This window comes from Ambystoma mexicanum, chromosome 7p, assembly GCF_040938575.1.
Source record: "Ambystoma mexicanum isolate Mex_15411 chromosome 7p, UKY_AmexF1_1, whole genome shotgun sequence".
Taxonomy (NCBI): Eukaryota; Metazoa; Chordata; class Amphibia; order Caudata; family Ambystomatidae; genus Ambystoma; species Ambystoma mexicanum.
This window is the reverse complement of record NC_090939.1, coordinates 469,708,429-469,731,182: the sequence shown is the minus strand read 5'-3', so window position 1 is coordinate 469,731,182 and position 22,754 is coordinate 469,708,429. Positions and strand designations below refer to the sequence as shown.

The window sequence follows — 22,754 nt, the reverse complement described above, 5'->3', positions numbered from 1 at the left end:
TTATCAGGCTGCAAAGAGAAGGCACTGGTCCTGATTCACATTCATTTAAGGGGCTGGTTCAAACCAAACCATGCACTCCTTTTAAGGTGATTCATTAATTTTATCTTATTTAATACATCCTTCTTGAATTCTTCAGTGTTTACCTATGCCTTAAGATTACAAAGAAAATGGAGTTCTGAAAGAAAGGACACGTCGAGACAGACATATGCTAAAATAGAAGAAAAAGCAGACACTCTGAGTTTTCTGTCCGCCTTAAGATGGTTCATTGATCTGAACCGAAACGTGTTGAGAAGAGCAGAATGTCTGTCATTTTATATGAATTTGCATGATAAAGTATGTAAACTGACGGAATAGGGTAAACTCTTCAGGATTGTCGATACTCTAGGGTCTAGGGAATGTGTACTTCCTTAGGGAGCATAAGTATATAGCGCGTGCGTGCGCGTGTGTGTGAGAGAGAGAGAGAGAGAGAGAGAGAGAGAGAGACATCCTAGCTTGTGCATTATACATAACGATTGTCAGAGTTTTAGCCATGTACATAGCAGCTGCTAGAATTACCCAAATCAATGGTTCTAAATCAGAGTCTGAGTTGGAGAGGCTTTTGGACAGGAGCTGCACATAAGGAAAAAACATGTATGCATGCATGGCTGCTTACGAATGAATATGTTGTTTAGGTGTGTGCATGCATGAAAGAGTATGTTGTTTGCACGGATGAAACAGTATAGGAATGCTTTGTGGGTGAATGAATGTGAGAGCTTGAGTATTTGCCGGGGGGCTGTCCTTCAATTTGGGGGATGAGGGCGGGTTCATTTGTGCAGCAGCAGGCAATCTGGATACATTTCCCTACTGTGGAATCACATTTTTACTGCCAACAAGGGTACAGTCAGCAGGGGCGTCGCTAGGGGGGGGGCTAAGGGGGCTATAGCCCCTGATCTTTTGGTTGTAGCCCCGGATAGAATCTCAGGAGCTACAGCCAAGAGACTAGCTAGCCCCCCAGTCCCAACAGTTCCGACATCAGCTTAGCCCCGGGTCTTTTCCAGACCTAGCAACTCCCCTGACAGTCAGCATGAGGAGTGTTATTAGGCTAAACTGGCATATATTTGTGCAGCCAGTCTGGTTATATTTTCTTACTGTAGCATGACATTATTCACTGGGCATCAAGGGTGAAGCAAACATGGCTAGACTAGCCCACATTGGTGCAGGTATTCCGGAGATATGCTTATACTGCAGCCTGGCATTTATTACTGGGCACCAAAGGCAAAGCAAACATAATAGCACGTGGCACTTTTTGATGGCAAAGCCCGCAGCAGCATCTTCTAATATGTTAATACTAGCACATATTTGTGCAGCCTGCATGGACATGCATGGACACGGCCAGCATCAAAATGTTTTTTTACTGGTATACACTGTGGGAAAAGGCATCATTAAAGTGAGTTGGAAAATGCTCCTGTGTACAGTTGATGAAATGCATCCATTAGGTTATTTCTAAGAGCTCCACAAAACAGATTGCCTTCCTCCCTCCCCCCAATTTTCACAGAAAAATGTTAAAAAAAAAAAAAACATTTTAACAGGTTTTAAACCTGTTCCCTTTTGTTGGTTCCGGCTCCCTGACTATTCATCATTACCACGTATTTGTGTAAAACACTTACCAGCTGCCACTGCATGGTATAATCACTTGCCTCTGTTAGGTGCACGGTGTGGACTATGGATATGAAACTGCACCAAGAATGTGTGATTTCCAGCCTGGAGGGGAACTCGGAGGATACTGCAGCCAAAGCTTTAGGAACCAATGGCTCCAACACGTGCTGAAGTGTCAGGCGGTGGCGGCGCACAGTGGGCACCGGCGCACAACGTGGGAGTGCAAGCCATTATGCATGACTAAACCATCTATGGAACCTAGCGTTATTTGGGCCTTCACAGATGAATGCCGCAGTTTAAAGACAAATGCTGCGCTTTTAAGAGACTGCCAAGGAGGGGGCTCAGCGTGATTGACAGTTTGGAAGCGGGCAGTGGTTGCTATGTGGAAAAAAAAAAAACCTTTCACGAGTCATTGTGAAATAATGCCAGGGTCGGAAATCATTTCTATGGTTACAAAGTATTTTCTTTCTTAAAAGAAAACGATGCAATGCAGCAAGAACGATTAGAGACTTATTTTACAAGACCAGAAAAAAAGCAGTTCTGTATAATGGGGGAGCTGGAACACGGCAATTATGCGCATGCTGTTGTTGATTACTAAATTATTTTGATGTACAGCTGAACAAAAAAAGTCCCTTTTCCACCTTGAGGACTGTACCAATTTACTCATAAAGAGAAATACAAAAATGTCAAAAAAAGTCGGTATTACGAATCATGGTTAATTATAGTTCGTATGGCTTTTCTCTACCATACTTTTCCGAAAACCTGTTCTCCTTTTCTGAGCATCATCGGTCTAGCAGTGGTAATTTATTGTTTGTTGAAGAAAAAGAAGAAAAAAACTAGGAATCAAAATATTGTTGATTGCCTCCCCAATTTGGGAATTGAAAACAGTCTCGGAATCAAGGGCAAGCCTCGCCTGCACTCTTAATCTGTGCTTGCGGCCTATTCTCCCCTGGCACAGTAGCCACACGCATTATTTTGGGTCACGTTTCTTGCTTTGAATACGCTTTGTTAAATTTGGAAACCTCGGTGTTGTTACCATGGCGATTAAGGAAAACTAATAATTACACGAAACACGACGGCCTTGTTCTCCATTTTAAAGACTGAACCGTGAGCAACCTGCACATGCGTCACTGCTGAAATACAAATAACAATAATGTTTCGTGAAGGGTGCATGCACAGAAAATATTTTGCAATATTTTTAGTAGTTGCTGGTTTTGTGTGAAACAACTCAATGTTCAGAATACCAGCTCAGCTGGAAATGTTATCGATGGGGTAATGCGGTAAGTGTAGCATGGGGCGACGTGAACGGAAAGTGACTTGTCCAAGTCTGGCATTCATTACAAAACATATTTTGTTTTTGGCGTACGCTTTCTGGGTCCATTTCCCATGAAACCGATGACATTTGCGCAAGTGTCTATTTCGGTATCCAGTGATATAATCGCTGGAAATAACATGGAGGGTGTTTCAATATTTTTTTTAAATGCACTAGCCAACACGGTCCCAAATATTCTAGGACTGGAGTTTGTTTGTATAATTGCATCAATCCTAACATTTGTTGGGAATGGTGTTGTGTGCCTTTAAAAAATATATATCGAGTCACCCTCGATGTTATTTGCAGAGATGAAACAGTCTATAGCCTACGGGCATTGCATTGGTGTGAATGTCGCCGCCATGCCAAGTACATGTTTTACAGATATGAAAACAGGAAAAGAGCCTCTCTAAAGTCTGAACAGGCTTTCATATTTGCAGTGCTGGAAATATTTTACTCTGGAATTCCCAGAGAGAGTGAGTGTAGTAAGGGAACCCAGATCAACTTACTGGGCATGAGGGCAGGGTGGGGATTCTAACGCCCAGTAAAACGCTGTAGGGTAACACATGGAAATATCCAATAGATGCAGTGTCATGAAGTCCCCTGCCTAAACTAGGGCATCCACAGTAGGCTGGTTGAAGGGGCCAGGAGCAGTTGGCACATTTGTTAATTGGAGAGGCAAAAATGTTTCCCACAAATACAGGGGAGAAACCAACCAGTGAGTGTGTGTGGGGGGGAGGGACAGGGGGGCGTGGGGCGCCAGAGCCCCTTCTGTGAATAATTGTTTAAAAAGCAACACAGTTTTCAGAGTAACACGTGAACACATTCAGTAGATGCAGGTCACCAACAGTCCACAGAACCATTTGACCCATTTTCATGATGCTTTTGATTACAATATATGCAGCATCAAAAACATTGTCATGTTAGTTGTGCTCATACACGTCCATGAAGACTGCACCAATATATGCCAGTATTCTCATATTAGAGCATAATCATGTTTGCATTCCCTCAATTTCAGTAATTGTACTATAATAGAAGATGTCCATTCTGGCTCTTCCAATATAGCCATGTTTCCCCACATAAGAACATACTCCGGTTGGCTTTCATCTTGATGCATGTAACAAATACCATACCAGAGTAAGAACATATGCCCAATCTGGTTGCACCAATGCACTTGAGTACAACCACATGTGAACAGTCATCATACTGGCTTTACCTTGGATGCCAGTATAAAATGTCAAGCCAATGCAAGAACATATTTCCAGAAGCACTGCACAATGTAGGTCAGTACAGCCCCAAATGAACAAGCTTTCACCCATGATGGCAGTAAAAAATGCTATTACATAGTAGCAACTCATGTTTAGACTGGCTCCACTAATGTAGGCCATCATGGTCATTTAAGAATACATCTGTTGGTTTTAGTCTTGAAACCCAGTCAAACATGCCACACCACAGTAAGCAAATATGCCAAGACTGGCTGCCGCTGCAAAATGCCCCCCCACCCCATGGCTGGCACACATGCATGCATACATGATTCTTTTCATTTACTCTCTTATTCACACGTCATGGACCCATTCAGGATTCATACTCTTTCACCACACCCAAACACATACAGCATACTCTCCCATTCACACATGCACTCACACCCATATACATGATTCACAGTGCACTCTCATTCATATGTGCACTTACCCAGAAACCCCTCTTCACATACTTTCCATGCACACATACATACATACATGCTTACTGTGTCAATTCCCTGGTTGTCGTCACTTCTCCCCGAGGGGGAGCCCCTTCCCACAGGCTAAGGAGGTGAGGCTGCTACATGATAGTGCCATCTGGGGGTGGCACGCAGCGGGTGGATCTCATGGGCAGGGATCCCCTCCATGGGACTATAGATGACTAATCAGGGACAGCGTGGTATGTTCACACTGCACCACAACCTCCGTCATCCTCCTACCCTATACAGGGTGCACTGGTCCCCCACACTTGCTTGTGTTTTTGTAGGGTAGATAACACAACCCTCCTGAGAAATACTGAGACGAGGAAGAGTAGGGTCTACCCACCTGAAGTACAATGGAGACTGGGTTGAGGAAGAATCCAACTAACCCAGTAGAGATTGGCATGTCAATATTGGGATGAAGAAGAAGTGGAGAGCAATGAGGAACGCCATGTGGAACCAAACTAAGTGTTCCAGTCAAAGTGGACACTGTATGAGCATTAAATGTGAGGAGGGACTCAAAAGAGTGTTTGACCCCCCTGGAGGAACCTAGAGAGAAGTCATCCCTGGAACATCCGGGAGTGTGAGAGCCAGAAAGCAAAGTGATTTGTTGATTTGAAGAGGGCGACTGGGGCCCTTACCAACTTGCTGAGAAGCCCACTTACCGTTCGCACAGGTCCGACGGCCTGGAAGGCTACAGGAGTCAAACTCCAGATGACAAATACTGTGGGACATCCTGGTCAGAGGCAGCCACGCTGCCGGCGAGGAGTAGAGAGCTGGAGAGTCACAGCAGCATACGGAAAGGTGAACAAAGCCGACAGGAACCAGACCTCCAACACCACCCAGAGAGCACAGAAAAGACCGCCACAGGTACCAGGGTTGCCAGGACGCTTGATGGGGCTTGGGAAGGGTTTTAGAGCTACGAAAGTTGGGTCTGTGACCAAAACTCAGGTGAGAAGAGCATCACAAATCCTCTTCTTCAGCACAGCACCTGGCAGAGGCATGACCCACAACTTCCACAGCAGTCAAAAAGAGAAGTACGGGTCTGGGACCTGCACCCAATTGAGAAGAGCATAGCAAATTCTCTTCTTCTGCGCAATACCTGGAAATACCGGAAAGTGAACCAGGTCTGCCAAAGAAAAGCAGCAAAATCCTACGGGTCTTCGACCCACATCTACAAACCAGTAAAACAAGGTGAAAGGAAGCCAGGGAAGGGGAATCAGTCCCCCTCGTATTGTGAACTTTGGTAAAGAACCTAAGAAGGGCCTAAGGAGGGGGGTCATTTACCCAGCCTTCAAGAACTTTGGTAAAGAGCCTGAGAAGTACCTGGGGAAGGGAGTCATTCCCCCAGCTTTCGTGAACTTTGGTAAAGAACCTGAGAAGGGCCTGGGGAAGGGAATCATTCCCTCAGCCTTTGTGAACTGGGATAAAGAGACTAGGAAGGGCCCGTTGAAGGGAGACATTCCCCTACTACAGTGAAACTACAAACCAAGAGAGATCAGGGGAAGGAAGCCGGAACCCCTGATGTTGTGTACCATGAAATAATGCCAGAGAAGGCCACGGGAAGGGAGTCATTCCCAGGCACTGTGAAAGTATTGAGATCAAGATACCTTGAGAAGGGAGCCATTCTCCAGGAACCCAAAAGCGAAGAAAACTATGGGCCATAAGGAATGATGTTTGAGTTGCAACTTTTGAGTTTGAATTGAAAACTTTACATCACCTCAAGCTCAAACTTTATGTTGTACCCTGGAAAGGAACTGGAGAAGGGAGCCTAACTCCCAGGTGAAGTTCCCACCTGCCAATTGGAACTATAATCCGTTGTCCAGAAGAAGGAAGCCATTCACCTGGATGAAGAAGATCCATTATCTCTTTAGTTCAGTTACTAGTGTAAGGGATAGAAGTAGGCATTTAGACACACAACAGTGGACTTTTTTTCATTTACTTGGACATCCTGACAGATTCCTTAGTGCCTTAGTTGAGGCAAGGAAACCCATCAGAGTTAGGGGGGGATAGGTTTCCTCCGCATTTTGAACAAATAAAAGTCTTTGCCAACAATCATGCCACCTGTGTATTAGTGTCCTCCTTCTGCATCCTTACAATACATACACAGAAATATGCACAGATTCTTACCTGCTCTCTCCAACTCAGCTCCACGCCACCAGGCAGCCCTGGATTGCCTGCCCTGGGTCTCCTGACAATCAAGTGCAGGCAGAAACTGAGTACTGTCACAGATGGCCTTAGAAATAACCAATCAGCAGAGATAGGTTCAAAGCTTTTTATCTCAAGTACTGCAAACAATACAAAGGTTTGATAACAGCAGAATGAATAGTGGCACACTAAATGCAGTGCCTCACATCTCCTGTAGACATTCCACTTCCCTAACCCTGGTGTCTCTGCACCCAAGGATGTATACGAACGTTAGGAAAGTTTTCTCTGAAAGCAACTTTCCCTCCATAATTATGGACCCCCCCCCAAAACGTTTTGCTTTTGTTACAGTATCCTCACCTGACTTTTTACAGTGGAGCACAGCCTTCAACTGCACTCTACTGCGATTTCACTCAATGTTATGGGGAAACTGACACGTTGTTCAGGCTGTCAGTACCGATAAACCTTGTTTCTCTTAGTTTTTCGACTTTGTTGCCACTTTTTGGTAACAGTTTATCATTTCGTAAAGTACAATACTGAACCGCACAATGGTGCCTATGTGTTTTCTGGCCCTAGACACCCTCTAAGGATTTTTTGGTGATTGTACAGTGCGCTTAGGAACAGACTGTTGGCAGGAGTAGCTTTTGCTTTCATTTGTACAACTTCTTTATCGAGCCATTATCCGCTTACCTGCATTTGGCTCATGACTGTGGCTAGTGTCGAGCATGGCCACACCACAAGGTCTTTTGTCTGTTCCTTTGGCCATTTTGTCCCTTGACCTTCTCCATGGTCTTCCTGATCCGGGACTTCCTTATTTGTGCATGCAGTTGCCTGCAAAAAACGCTTTGTGGGTCCCTGCAGGTAGCGTGTATGGGTACCCAGAAGATGGGCTGGGATTGTCTTGTCCCAATCCACACTACTGGTGCCAGGATGTCTAGTGTGACTTTGGATATGAAGAGGGGTCCTGAATTAATTCCAGTAGATCAGCAACAGGTCAGAACTGACCTGCAGATGGAGCAAAGTATCCGTAAGAGCAGAGCAGAACAAAGGACGATCCTGAGACACGCAGAAGAAGGGTTGGCACCCGAATCCCATTGTTTTCCCGTTGGAGCCCTGCTTTGCGCTTGATCTCAGAAGACCTGCAAAGGTTCTTCAGACCTTCGGAGTGGTGGAGAGAATCATTCTCGACGTCTCCTGGTTGCCCTGCAAGTCAGCCTATTCAGAAATGTCCCTGGGCCATGCAGTGGATTGTCCAGCTTTAACCTGAGTTACCATGCAGGGGCATTGCTCGAGACTTTGGGGAATCCGAACTTGCCCTGCAAAGCACCTTTCCACTGTATCTCGTTGTCCCAGCACCGTTGGGTTGAAAAATAGGAGGCTGCATCAGATCGCGAGAGTTGGGTGCCCCTGATTCACTGTGTGACAGTGGTGGTCACTGAAGGCATGTTTCCCGCGTTTCTTCCTGTGCCCTGAGACCAGCTGCATCAATGTTTTCTACCTTCATCAGGCAAATCAAAATGTACAGTTCCTGTTGCATACTGGACCTGTATTCGCACCCGCAGCGCCTGTGCACCTGGAAGCCGAACCGTTGGTGGGAAATTGAACCTATGAGGCCCACCTCCAGACCTGCCAAGCTTGGAGCAAAACTGAGCTAAGGGTGGTGAGTAGTGAAGTCACTTATCGTTGGCCCTTTGTTAATCAAAACGCTTTTACGCATAGAGGATCAATCTTAGTCTTCTCTTTGACTTGGATAACCCCCTCTTCCTACAGCCCTCCAAAAGTTGGGAATAGATTTATTCATCGCAGCAGATCAATTCCCGACTCTTGGAACTTGTTTCACCCCTTCAGAAGTCGTTCCCTAACTTTTTTCAGCTTCCTAAAAAGGTTCTTTGTGACTTTTACACACGACCAGGCACTTTTACGCACATATTGAACATTGAGCACAAGGCTTCATTCATCGTAGAGTTGGACTTCTAAAGTTAGGGTTGCCATCTCTGAAGATTGACAGTGCTCTAAAGGTTAGTCATCCTTTTCCTTTACAAGTAGTTGCCAGAGTTATTAACCTTCTCACACTGACTCCAGTGAATGTATATATATATATATATATATATATATATATATATATATATATATATATATATATATATATATATATATATATATATATATATATATATATATATATATATATATATAACATAGTGTGTTCCTTGTGTGTTATTTTGCTATTGATTTTCTTAGTTCATTTGTGTTAATTATTGGGCCTATATAGATAGTATATTTTGGTATACTCCTGTGAAATTGCAATTCTTAATGTTTCATTGTGTGTGCTCATTGTAGGCCTCTGATCAACCTCACTCCTCCTGAGATTTAGCCGTGACTTCTCTCCAAGCTGCTGTGAATTGGTCTGGCTGCCCTCCCAGAAGTGTCCCCTGTCCATCTAACAAGGGTGGCCTCCTAAACATCTGTCCACCAGGTCACAGTTTAAAAATCCATTCTAACACCTACTGTCCAATATTCAGACCTAACGTGAGGCCATAAATGCCTCAGCCTTTTCTCCCTCCCTTTGGGATTCTTCTAGGGAATATCCTATCCTGGCATGTCCCAAGATAAGATTGCAGTATGTTTATTAGTGCTCCGATGCCCCTCCAATTGCCCTGGTTTTTCACTGCCTCTCATTCCTCTCGCTAATGTCCCGTCTCCCCACTCCCTCTCTTCTCTCTCTCTCTCTCCCCCTTATCCCCAGTGCTTTAAGTGGGCTGGGGCTAGGCAGGGTAGAGCCCTGGCAATCATCAAAAACTGTTTCTCAAGCCAGGCCGGTGCAGGGGCTCCTTGTTGCCCATATGCTGCCTATGTTTCCCCCCCCCCCTGTGCACATTCACAGCACCTCTGCCTGGGATCCATGTCAAGTCTTGCATAACCCGCCCGTGCGATTCCCTGTCTCCCCCTGCCAACTCCCAGTGACTTCAAAGTTCACTTTTAGTGATGGCAGTCAGAGAGGGACTGACAAGTGCCATCTCAGAGATTATATGTTAGTCCTCTGCATTGATATGCAGAAACAGATTAATGCACAGTTCCTTCTATATGCATGCTTTTCAGCACACACATTACAGGGTTAATGGATTGATCACTAGTGCTGTCAGGCTTGTGTGCCCCACTCCCTAGGGCCATTAGCACCCCATTCCCCTTGGAGCAGGGTCATGGCAGGGTGCTGGCTGTCTACAAAAGGAGCATTGTGATTCCAGACAGCCCCTGCCATGTAGATCAGATGTGTTTTGTACACGAGGAGCACCACTCTGCGCCTTGCTTTCTCTAGTAGTGGGGCAGAAGTTTGTCCCAAAGGATGTATTGCTGCCTGCCCCAACCGCTGGCAACAACCGTGCTCATATAGTTGTTCCCCCCCCCTTCAGCACTCTTGTGCACCCCCCTTCTAAAGAAGTCCTCAGCCAATCCATCCTCTCCGGCTAACTGTCGCCCGATCTGCATCACTCCTTTCCTGGGTAAACTATTGGAAAAGCTGGCCATCTCCCAGCTTAATCTACTGAATTTGTTGGTTCCTTTTGTGAGGCTAAGAACCTTGGTGTCATCTTCAACTCCACCCTCTCCTTCTCTCCTCACATCTCTGATGTCTCTAAGGAGTCAAACTATCAGCTGCACCTCCTCAGAGGTATTATTCCTTTTCTCACTTTCACCCAGAAGCTCACTGTCTCCAGAGCTCTGATCCTCTCTAGGCTCGACTATTGCAACAGCCTCTTTCGAAATCTTGCTGCCTCTACTCTTTGACCTTTACAACTTATCCAGAACAGGACTGCAAGACTTGTCATTGGCCTCTAGCCCAGGGATTCTATCTAGTCAGCTCTGGAATCTCTTCACTGGCTTCCCGTGGCTGCAAGGACCAACTTCAAAACCCTTTGCATTGTCCACAAGGCTTTCTACAACTTTCTCTTCCAAAACATCTTACTTCTTGAACTCTCCGTTCATCCACCTCCAACTCTCTGAGGGTCAGACGCTTCTCCAAGCAGAGAGTTGGGGGCAGATCTATCCCCTCGGCTGGGGCCTCGCTCTGGAGCAGCCTCCCTTACCAAATCCCTTTAAAACTTCAAACTTGTTTACTAAGAACAGAACCATCATGGACTCAAGGGGATGGTCACAGTGGATTTCAAAATGAGAGATATACCTTAAGACACATCTGGAAAACCCTGAGCCCCAACCACATTGAGGTTTCTGTCAGGCTTTTACCCAATAGAAACCCTTGACCCATCAGCATCCCCAGATAAGTCTGAGCCCTATCTTACCCAACCAGCTCAGTCTTTTGAAGTAGGAGGGGTGGTTTGAGTATAAGCTAGAGGAAGGTGTTAGGAGCAAGAGGGGTTGTGAGAGGAGAGTTTTGCCGGAGGAAATCAGAGGATGGAGAGAGAGAATTGTTATCAACTGGAAAGGAGTGTTCTGAGGAGGGCGGAGTGGGAAAGGCATCTAGGAGTGGTAGGAGAAATACACAGAGTTGAACCGAGGAGGTGAGAGTGAGAAAGAGAGAGAGAGATGGTTCAATCTAGAGAGGAGGAGGTTGAAGAGTCAGAAAAGAGGTGGAAGGAAATGCTGTTCAGCTTCAGAGCCAGAAAGACTTGCAAGGCCTAAGACAGCATGAGGAGGACAGGCACACCAAATAGCTAGAGATATAGGGCAGGTTACAGTGGTCCAGGACGTTCCATAGCAGATTGTAGTGGCAGGAGGAGGAATGAGAAGGTGTTGCTTCGTTGAGGTTCATAGAGCATACAATAGAGGCATGAAGGAGGGGATTGTTCCCTGGAACAGGACCCCAGAGATGGAGAAGGCATAGTCCAAGACATGCTGTCTGGCTTTTGGGGGAGTGGAACCCTGAAGAGGAAGGTGCAGCTGTTTCTTCTGTCTGGTTATCACATTTATATTACACTATATATTTATTAATAATTGATAATAAAGAGAAATATATATTTTGAAATAAACGATTGAACTGTCTTTTTGACACTGTAGTAAAGTTAATGTGGCATTGGAGATTCTTCGTTGTGTTGGTTCAGGAAATCCACGTATTCCCATTCCTTTGAATTATAATTGCGGAGGACCTCAAGTTGTTGTGTGTTCTTGCAGAGAACCAGCAACATCAACAACACCACTGCCTTGTGCCATGGTAGGTCTCCAGCCTTAGGTTGGAGAGAGAGAATTGATACCATTTGGGGAGGAGTGTTGTAAGAAGGCTGAATGGTGAAGGAATCTAGAGAGGAGGGACCTGGAGCATTGCATCATCATCTGGAGAGTTCTACTGAGGGGTTTGGAGGGAGAGAGGGCTCTTATCTGGACAGGAGTGCAGAGAGAGAGAGAGTGGTTACCATCTGGGGAGGAGGAGGTTGGAGAGTTGGAAAATAGGAGGGATGAGAGGCTGATCTGCTAGAGGAGACAGAGTCTGCTAGAGGAGGACACAGAGTTGCATGACCCTAGACAGACTGAGGAGGACATGCCTCTCAACTAGCCAGCGAGCTCAGGGAGATTGCAGTGCACCTGGCCAATCTAGTCAAGAGCATATTGTAAAGCTGGGTGGAGGAAGGAAAAGGTGCTGCTTCACTGAGGGGCATGGAGATTACAATAGATACAGGAAGGAGGAGAGTGATCGTAGGCGAAGGACCATAGCACAAGAAGGTGGGAAAGCGATCGAGATATCATAAAACCTTCTGCCTGGCTCCTGGAGGAGGTCAACCCTAAAGGGAAAGCTGCTTTTCAACCTTCTTGCTGAGACCCAGTGACATCATCAAAGCCACAGTCCTCGGCCTTGGAGGGTCCCAACCAATGGGTTTCATAACTCCAAAGGCCTCCAACCTGAAAACAAAGATCAGGTAGTGACACCGACTTTAACCCATAGCCCAGAGGGACAAATTCCTTATAACTAAAGTGCGGGAGAATGTTTCCATTCTTTACTCACCTTTTATTTAAGTACACCACATTTTGGATTATTTTCCTCAGCCCGGGTGTGGAGCATTGAATACCAGAGAGAACACGGGCTCTAAACCTGTTTTCATTGGTTTATTCCTACTTCTAATAGCCTTAGTAATTCCCTATGACCCCTCATATGTACACATATTGTGTTTGTTTCACAATAAAGCACTTATTAATGTGCCAGAAGAAGTTTATATCTTGGTTGTTTGTCCAATCTTGTATGCTCTGTGACACAGGTCACCAACAGTACATAGGAGCATTAGACAACACAATTTTATGATGCTCCTGTCACAAAATACATGCCAGCACTGGCACTATAAAGCTCATTTTAGATGCCTGTGCTCTCAATATATGCAGGGTGCAAATATTCAAGATTCAAGCTACTATTTAGACATAAAATGTCACTAGTGGCCTCAATTGCATACATTCACACAACACACCGTTGCTTATACACCAAGATATAAATATCACTATCCAATGGCTAGTGGCCAGTACACATTTTGACCCCCATCACAACTGTAATACGCTTCCACAATGCTGTTGCCCACGGTGCATGCCATTATTTCCATTTAAATCATCTTCATGATGGTGATTCCACAAATATATGTAATCATTTTCACTCTAAATCATGTTCATGGAGCTGGTGCCCTCAATATGTGCCATCATTGTCACTGCAAACCACTTTCATAATGCTGGTGTCAACAATATTTTTTGTACTGTTTTTAATAAAGCAAAAGTGTCTTATGATTCTGTATATTTAATTATGATAGTATGTAACACAATAATGCATTGTGTGTTACTGGAATATATTTAGGAAATAAAGCATTAAGTATCATCATATATGTCATCAGTGACACTGTAAAAGGCTTTCACGAGGCAGGTGCTCACAGCATATGTCCTCATTGTAACTTTAAATTGCATTCATGATCCTGGTGCCACCTAAATATACATCATTGCCAATTAAATCACGTTCACGTATCTGATGCCCTCAACGTATGTCATCATACTATAAAGCTGTTACTGAGGAAGAATCAACACTTGGGAGCTCATGTTCAATGAGCGCGTAGCATAAATGAATGAAGTACAATCCTTACGTAAGCCTTTTATGCCATTCCTTCAATGTTACGGCTAGTTTCCAGGATTTGTATGGGGGAGAGTTGGGGCTGAATGCAACTTGTCTTGCTAACGCCTCCCGTCCTCGCCACCATACAAATGCTCCAGCATTTGCGCCGACATGGATTTTCACGCTGATGCAAATGCTGAAGAACCCTGTGGAGTCCACCAGTGTCATGCACCAATATAAAGCAGACGGACACCCATGCGAGCATGACAGGCAGTATGTATAATTACAATTAAACACTGCCCGACATACACACGTGTATGCCACCTATTGCCCTGAATGTTTGCACTCTGCTGTGCAAATGATGACAATTTGGTGGCAGGGAGCGGTTTACGTTACAGTGCTAATGTTAACAGCTGCTTGTCGTCAAATTACGAACAAATCGAACATGAGCTCCTAGGTGTACCAGCTCAGTACTTTTATGTCAGGGTGTAAAGCTGTGAAATGGCAGTGTGTGGATAATGAAATGTAAACCACACACAACTAACCTTTCTGAAATGGCGACAGGTTGTACCTTTGAGATAAAACTGTTTTTTTTACAGGGGCAGTATAAGGTATCATTGACCAATATATCTGCTCTCCTGAACATCCGTGAAGACCTGCTCACCAACCTTGACTCTAACACCCCTTGCGTTCTTATCTTGCTTGATCTCTCTTCTGCCTTTGACACTGTCAACCATGCCATCCTGCTCAACCGTCTCCGTGATAACCTGGGTATCACTGGTCAGGCTCTGGCGTGGCTGACTTCTTTCCTCTCCGACCGACCCTCCCAGGTCCAACTTGGGTCCTTCCTCTCCAACATCTTTTACTCTACCTGTGGTGTCCCCCAGGGATCTAACCTCTCTCCCTTGCTGTTCAACCAATACCTGGCACTCCTTGCCCACTGCATCGCCACTCTCTGTCCCAACTTTCAGTGCTATTCGGTAAGACTGAGATTCTACTCATTGGCACACCCACTCCCTCCTTCCCTGCAGCTCTCTGGCCAGCCTCTCTTGGCCCTCCTCCCACTCCCACCTGCAAGGCTAAAAACCTTGGGGTCATCTTCGACTCTGCACTCTCATTCTCCCCTCACATCTCTGACGTCTCTAAGAAGTCACACTACCAGTTGCACCTCCTTAGAGGTATTCTTCCTTTCCTCTCCTTCCCCCAGAAGCTCACTGTCTCCAGAGCCCTGGTCCTCTCTAAGCTGGACGACTGTAACAGCCTCTATCTAAATCTTCCTGTCTCCACTCTCCACCCTCTGCAACTTATCCAGAACAGGACTGCAAGACTTGTCCTTGGCCTCAAGCCCAGGGATCGTAACTCTCCAGGACTGAAATCTCTGCACTGGCTCCCAGTGGCTGCGAGGATTAAGTTCAAAACCCTCTGCATTGTACACAAGGCTTTCTGGGGTCTGGCGCCGCAATACCTTCAACTCTCTCTTCCTAAATATCTTCCTTCTCGAGCTCTTCGCTCATCTGCCTCCAACTCCCTCAAGGTCAGTCGCTTCTCCAAGCAACAAGTTGGTGGCAGATCACTCTCTTCGGCAGGGGACTCTCTCTGGAACAGCCTTCCTGCCTCCCTGAAACTTGGGGAGAACCATCTCTGGTTCCGGAAACACCTCAAAACCTTCCTCTTTGCTTCTGCTTTCTCTGGTCCCCTCCCTTTCTGAATTGCTGATTGAAATTGCACTGGTTACCTTGCCACCCACTTCTGATCTCTGGCCCTGTCCCTGGCCCCGTCAATTGCCCACCTGCACTGCCTCCCCTGGCAACCCCTGCACTTGGGGACCGTTTTTCTGTATTCCTTCAGTCCCCCTACCAGCACTTATGTCTGCACTTCCTTGCACTTGCCACTAACTGGCTGTTTGTTTGTCTTTTTTTATCTTATTTATTCCACTTTCCCATGTACTGCACTTTCCCCTCTCCCTTCCCCCATGTACTTTTCCTTTCCCCCCTTCCCATGCACTTGCGTGATCTGAATGACACCTGGCCTAGTAGGATCGTTGTCTGTCCTCCCTTGTTTCCCCCCCTTGCCTCGTCGCGCCTTGAAACACTTGTGTATAGGCGCGTTATAAATGCCATATCATATCATATCATATATGAGAGGACAAATGCAATGGCGTTATTCCGCACAGGATGGCACACTAGGCACGAAATGCATAAAATAAGAAAAGCTTGTAGTCCCTTGTATGATGAGTGTACTTGGTATCTCATGCCTAAGAGTAAGTATTCCCAGTCAGCAGTATGAACTTCGTTTGATTCGAAGATGGTGCTGAGATTTGCTATTTTGCCCAGATTCAACATCTAGTCCCACACTCTTTTGATAATAGCGTCTTCAAGATGGTGCCTGCCATAGTCAGCATTCAATAACAAATGATCCAGGAGCATGAATGTGACTGATTATATAGCTGCTGTAAGGGTGCAGAAGCAAGACTCAGACACAACGCTCGTATCATTTTGGGTTAAACTTTTATTAATGATCGGTGGGTTGGGAAATGCCTCTATTTCCCTAAAGCTAAGAATAAGAGGGGGTTTCCCTGTCTCATAGGAAACCAATGGGATTGTCAGGAGGTCTGAAACTAAAATTTCTGTCACTGTCGTGTTCCATACATCAAGGATGATCTTTTCTCAAAAGGAAAAAGTGTCTTTTGTTTTCAAACAACAGAAAAGTTCCCAGTTTCACTGGTAGAAAAATGTGATGCAAAAACAATGTTAAAAAATATAAGACTTCAAAACTAGCGTTGTGCTCCTTGCACCTAAACCTCTTGCCTTAAATCGCTGAACAGTTTAGGAGGAACTGTGATCTGTTTTCACAGTTGCTGCCTCTTACCAGCTTGGTATGCTCTCCCACCAAGTGAAGGATCCCAATGATCGGCTGTGCTCCTTTCCCCTAGTTATTTGGACTACATTTAATACAGGAATTAATCTTATACAATTCATCTTCATCACAAATATACTCATTAGGATAACATTTTCACACTGCATAAAACATGTTTTAGTTAGAAGAATTGGTACGATTTGATTAACAATTGAAACATTTCATTATATAAAACATCAATTAAAATTTAGTTTTAAAATCAACCAGAATGGTTATTTATAATACTTTAACATTTTGATAATGCTTAATGTGAAGTCATAGTTTCAATGGGCCTCATTACGACCCAGGCGGTAAGGAGTAACGGCGCCGTAAAAGATGTCTGCGCCAATAAACCCTTACCGCCTAATTACGAGGTCCCTTTGCGGGTCCCGACCTTAACGGTTGGTTTTACCAGGCGTTAAGGAAGGAACCCGCAAAGGGACTTTCGAGGTAATTACGGTACCGCAATTTGCGGTACCGTAATTACCACCTTCCCCATTCCCATTGAGCCCTATGGGGGCAAAAATGGGAATGGGGAAGGGCCAATGGTGAATGGGGAATTACCGCCCCGCCAACCTTGGAATGGGGCGGTAATTCCGCCATTCACCATGGCGGAGTTGGTAGAATACCGGCGTCAACCATGGCGCTAATAGCGCCATGGTTAACGCCAGGGTCGTAATGAGGCCCAATGAGTCCAAATATTGCGACCAAATGATCGTGACACTTGTAGCTAGATGGCAATAGACTGACTACGTCTTAATAGTCATAGTTAGCTAACAAATATCAAATTGATGTTAAATCACTTATTCACTTCAGGAGCAACTGTTTCTCAGTTTAACAGTTCCTGTATTCTTTCAGCTTGCACATTCCACTGCCAGGCGTAGGTCTCTTTATTTTCAATCTTTTAATGACTCTCTGATCCATGTGGGTGCAGGTCCCAGACTCGCAATATTTAATACTGCTTGTTTGGTTCCCTTTTTAAGCACATGTTTTCTCTTGTATTCTCTCTTCTTCTCTCTCGGGGTGCCAGATCCTACTGGCTTTAAACTTTGGTTTCACATGTTAGCTGGGCCCACCTGGTTCACTTCCTACCAAGTGTGGAACTCTTTCTCATTTACTTCAGGTTCCAGACCCTCTCTTAAATGTATAATTGTCTCTTGTTCACCTCAGGGTCCCAGATCCTCCCTTTTATTAGGGACCCAGAACCTCTTTCTCTTGGGTGCGGGTCCCAGGCTCACAATGTTGTGTTGTATCCACTTGGTTCACTCTCCTGCCAAGTATGCAACACTCTCTCATTTGTTTCAGGGTCTCAGACCCTCTTGGTTTGGGGTGCGGGTCTCAGACTCCCACTGTTCTGTTGAATCTGCTTAGTTCACTCTCCTGCCAAGTATACATCTTTCTTTTGTTTGGTGTAGGGTCCAAGACCCTCTTTCGCCAGCTCCTTAGCTCAACCCTACGCTTCCCTGGACCGCTCACAGCTCCTGGGTAACACATGTGCCTGTTTGCTTCCTTCTTGGCTGTATCAGCGGACCCCGGGAAGCTGTCTCCTTCCCAGAGGCTCCAACAACATTTGGGCATTCAGCGGGGTCTGGTTCCACATTCCGTTCCTTCTGCGGTTCTTTGTACTGCTCTTCTTCTTTGGGGGTTGGCTCTTCCTCTCTCGCGTCGCTCCGACTCTTTCGTTTGAGCTTGAGCTTGAACTCTGTTGAAACTCATATGTTAGACCGCTGTTATAGAGCCAATCACTGGTCTTTGGAAACTAGACAGCTCATTTGGTTGCTCGCGAGTGATCTCTGTACTCCTGGCCATCTTGGTTACAGTATCATCTGTCAAGCTACATACACAATACTTTATATTATCTGGCTTTTCAGTGTTGCTATGTAGGTTAGTTTGGCTATTTGCATAATACTTTGTGTTATTTGGCTTTTCAATATTATTATGTAGGTTAGTTTGGCTAGATGCATAATACTTCAGATTGTCTAGGTTTTCAATATTGTCATGTAAGTTGGTTTGGCTACATGCATATTATTTTGCATTATCTGGTCCCTCAGTGTTGTCAAGTACGTTAGTTTGGATAACAGTATATATTAGCTGCACCCATGGAGGGGGCAGGAGGACTTGGAGGTGTAAAAGGGGTTGGATGAGGCAAAGTGGAGGGATACAGTGTTTTCGGGTGATGATTGTTCCCTCATAGGAGGATTCCCACCACAGGTGATCCTGGCCCCATGGAAAAGGTCTCCCCCTCTAGAATAAGAGACAACATCCTCAGATTTGTCACACTGCTTTACATCATTAGTGACAATGCACAATACTGAAGAGGCCAAAAGGGGATTAAAAAGCACACCCAGGGTAAGGCCTCATAAATTCAACCTTTGCAAATGCTCTGTCTTTCTCAGTTGTAACACCACTCAGACCAGATGACAGCAAGTAGTTGCATACAATGTCATAGATGATGGCACAGAGTTAGTGTACATTTTCCTTTTGGGTCCAATTCTTTAAAATGAAATAAGTCATCACGATTAACAGTTTTGTTACATCTCATTACAGATTGGTGAAATGTAAATAACTACACTATGGGTGACACAACAAATAAAAGGAGGGTCCATGACCATTGGCTGCAGTTACGTGTATATGCATGCTTATTGAATCTGTATATGTACCCAACACTGATGAAAGCTGTCAATATTTCATGCAACTGGTTGATGATGCTTGGGAGGGGCAGAATATATTTAAGACCCAGTTCAATTAAGTTACTTTTAATGATACTCTGGCCCTCGTTGTAGCCACATTAATAAAGTGCTGTAGGGACACAATAGTGGACACTGTTCACAATTGTTTTGATCATTCCTAGTGTTTCATTTTCTGTAGCTGTTTGTTCTAAGACACATGGTGCAATAAATGCAGAGGCAATGGCTCGGTAGACCTAGGTAGAAACGCTGGCTAAACGGGTATTTGTAGATCGTAAGCACGCCAACACCCTTCCGTAGGCACATTGCCCATCTTTCCTGAACTCCTTGCCCTGCCGACCCATACTTCCGGTTCACAGTTGTCCATTCAAAGACTGTTCTATATGATTAATGTATCCATTAGGACCATATTGCTTCGGGCTGTTCCCACCCTCAAGTAAAACCTAAGGACATTTTCCTTTCACAAATACTCTTTATTCTGTTCTGCTTTGAGTTGTTTGGCTCAGCAAGCTTAAATAGCAATTTGGTCATTATCACTTACAAATTAAATCAAATTAATGTTTTATCTGGTGGCCATATTTTTAAGAGTGGTTTTAAAGAGGAGATGTGTACTAGTTCTTATTGTTATTGTTATGGTTTTTGGTGCTGGTGTCACCAAGTTATTGGGATTTGGTTTTATTGACATCAGGATAGTCTTTGATATGTACAGTGGTTTGTTTAATGTAATCTTAAATGTTATATTGTGTAATGTATGTTCATCAATAATGGGAAGTCAGGTTTTTAATTTTGATGTCACATTGTGTTTTATACATGTATTTGATTAAAATTGAAATCTCTGAGTATTTATCGATAATTAGTTTTAATTGGTTTTACTTGTAAAAAGCACTTTTACCAATGTCTATTTCTGAAATGAAGTCAATTATTTCATGTTCATATCGTATGCAATTACATTGCAGACATTTTGAACATATCTGTACCAAACATTAAAAAGACAGGTTTATTTTTCATTACATTATATTATGCATACAAACAGATTACACAGCACACGTTTTTGGGATATTCTGTTTTAAGACTAAGTGCCATGTTTGCTCGAGTGTGCATGTGCTCTCAAAATAAAAAAAACACTACTCTGGAAAATGTGCATATAACTTTACCAATGTGATCCTACAATCTTCAGGGGTAACATTGTTGGCATTTAATAAGGCCTACCATGAACGTTTAAAATGTGTGATATCGTACTGAGAATGACCCCAGACACACTAACCTATAGTAATCAGTTAACCTCTGAGGTAAGATTGATACCTGATTTCACCTTATAGGCTGTGTGATATTTGCAAACACGCCCACAGAAGGTGCACAACAGCACGTGTTCATAAAATGTGCCTCCCGTCTGAAAACCAACTATTGAAAGGTGAAGTCAAGGAACATGTACTTTATCAAATTGCCCATTGTCCTGTAGCACACAGGCAAACAGATGTATACCCTAAAGGGACATCATTTTGATTGTACCACAAAGTATTTCAGCAGTTCTCCGTAGTGGCACATTTTTAAGCACTGCAGAAGTCCATCATCCCTCCACTGGCTTTAAAGGAAAATTAAATTAAAGATAGGCTCCTTAGAAGCAACAGAACATGTTTACATTTCAGGAATTCCTCCCCCACGCCCTGGACCCATGGGATTCCACCGGTACTCTGGGAGGTTTGAAAAATGGGGTATGATTTTCGGGAAAGCTGTTTTTGTCCACTTTTTTTGCTGATACACTTGCCAATGTCAGAAACAAATGTAAGTAACACCACCAAAAGAGCCCAGAACCTATATAAAATCCAGACAGTATCATCTGTGATAGGCCTGACATTTAAAAAAAGACAGGTGCTGCTTTTGGTCACCACAGTTGGAGCCACTTATTTCAAATGTTGAAGAGAAGTAACAGCAGAGGAGAGTGTTGTTATTGTGACACTGGAGCTAATGATAATAGTAGTGATCAGGTTGGCAATGCCAGAGGAGTTAAGATGAACTTTCTATAGAATAGGTATGATTCATCCGATATTCAAGGTTGATCAAAGGATACCTTGCAAGAGAGCGTAGTTAGCAATTTGGATGATAAGTGGACCGACAGCAGTCGATACACCCGTCAAACATTTGGTGACTGATGGGTCATCTACATAGATGGACAACTCCAAGAAGGTGTTGGAGCCTGCACTAGAAACAAAACTGTGGCAGCAACCAATTGGGGAAAGTCTCATGCCTAAATGTCCACTGAAGACTCATTAGGGTTGTGTAGGCAGTATGAACTCTGTGGGAGATGTCATCTCTGTATGCCAATGCTCAGAGATGTCACAATCTGTGGCTTGCTGGGTGCTTTGCAACAGGGACCAAAACAGAAATATCTAAGCCTGAATGGAAATGAATGTACTGGGTCAGCCTTCATCTTGCTTGGGGACATCAGTCATCCTCACAAATTACTGTAATGACTTGTTTGCACCTTAGTTTTCTTTCCTCTTCTTTTAAGGACAAGTCCCAGTGATGCCTTGCGCTGTGGGTGAATCCTATACAGTTATGCCCTTAATCACTGCTTGGCAACAAATGTCTGCTAGTGTTAGGATCCGCTTTTTATCATATATATCCACTAAACGGTCATCTGTATTACCTAGCCATCTCTCACATAAAGATGAACTGTACCCTAACGTGGTAGCCACTCCAGATAGAACTGTGAAAATTAGCCAGAGCCACATTCAGATAAAACTGTGAATAATAGCCAGTGCGACATTCAGATAGTACTGTGAATATTAGCTTGTGTCTCATCTAGACAGGATTGTGAATGTTAGCCAGAGCTGCATTCAGATAGAACTGCGAATATTAGCTTGCGTCGCATCTAAACAGGATTGTGAATATTAGCCAATGTCACATTCAAATAGAACTGTGAATGTTAGCCAGAGCCGCATTCAGACAGAACTGTGAATGTTAGCTTGCGTCGCATCTAGACAGAATTGTGAATATTAGCCAATGCCACATTCAGATAGAACTGTAAATATTAGCTTGTGTCACATCTAGACAGAATTGTGAATATTAGCCAATGCCATATTCAGATAGAACAGTGAATATTGGCTTGCGTCGCTTCTAGGCAGGATTATGAATATTATCCAGTGCTGCATTCAGATAGAATTGTGAAGGTTAGCTTGCGTTGCATCTTGATAGGACTGTGAATGCTGGCCTGTGCCACATTTAGATAGAAATGTGGAGTTATTCACGTGCCACATCCAGAAAGAATTTGGAAATTAGCATGCCTCACATCTAAATAGAGATGCCACTAACTAACCTACTAAAAACCTCACCCTT

At 44.3% G+C, this 22,754-nt stretch overlaps 1 long non-coding RNA gene across 6 annotated transcripts in view; it reads right to left on the bottom strand.

Moving 5' to 3' along the window:
* LOC138526120 (uncharacterized) overlaps positions 1-22,754 on the bottom strand; it is a 338,403-nt gene that overhangs the window by 179,338 nt on the left and 136,311 nt on the right. The gene's annotated exons all lie outside the window — the stretch shown is intronic.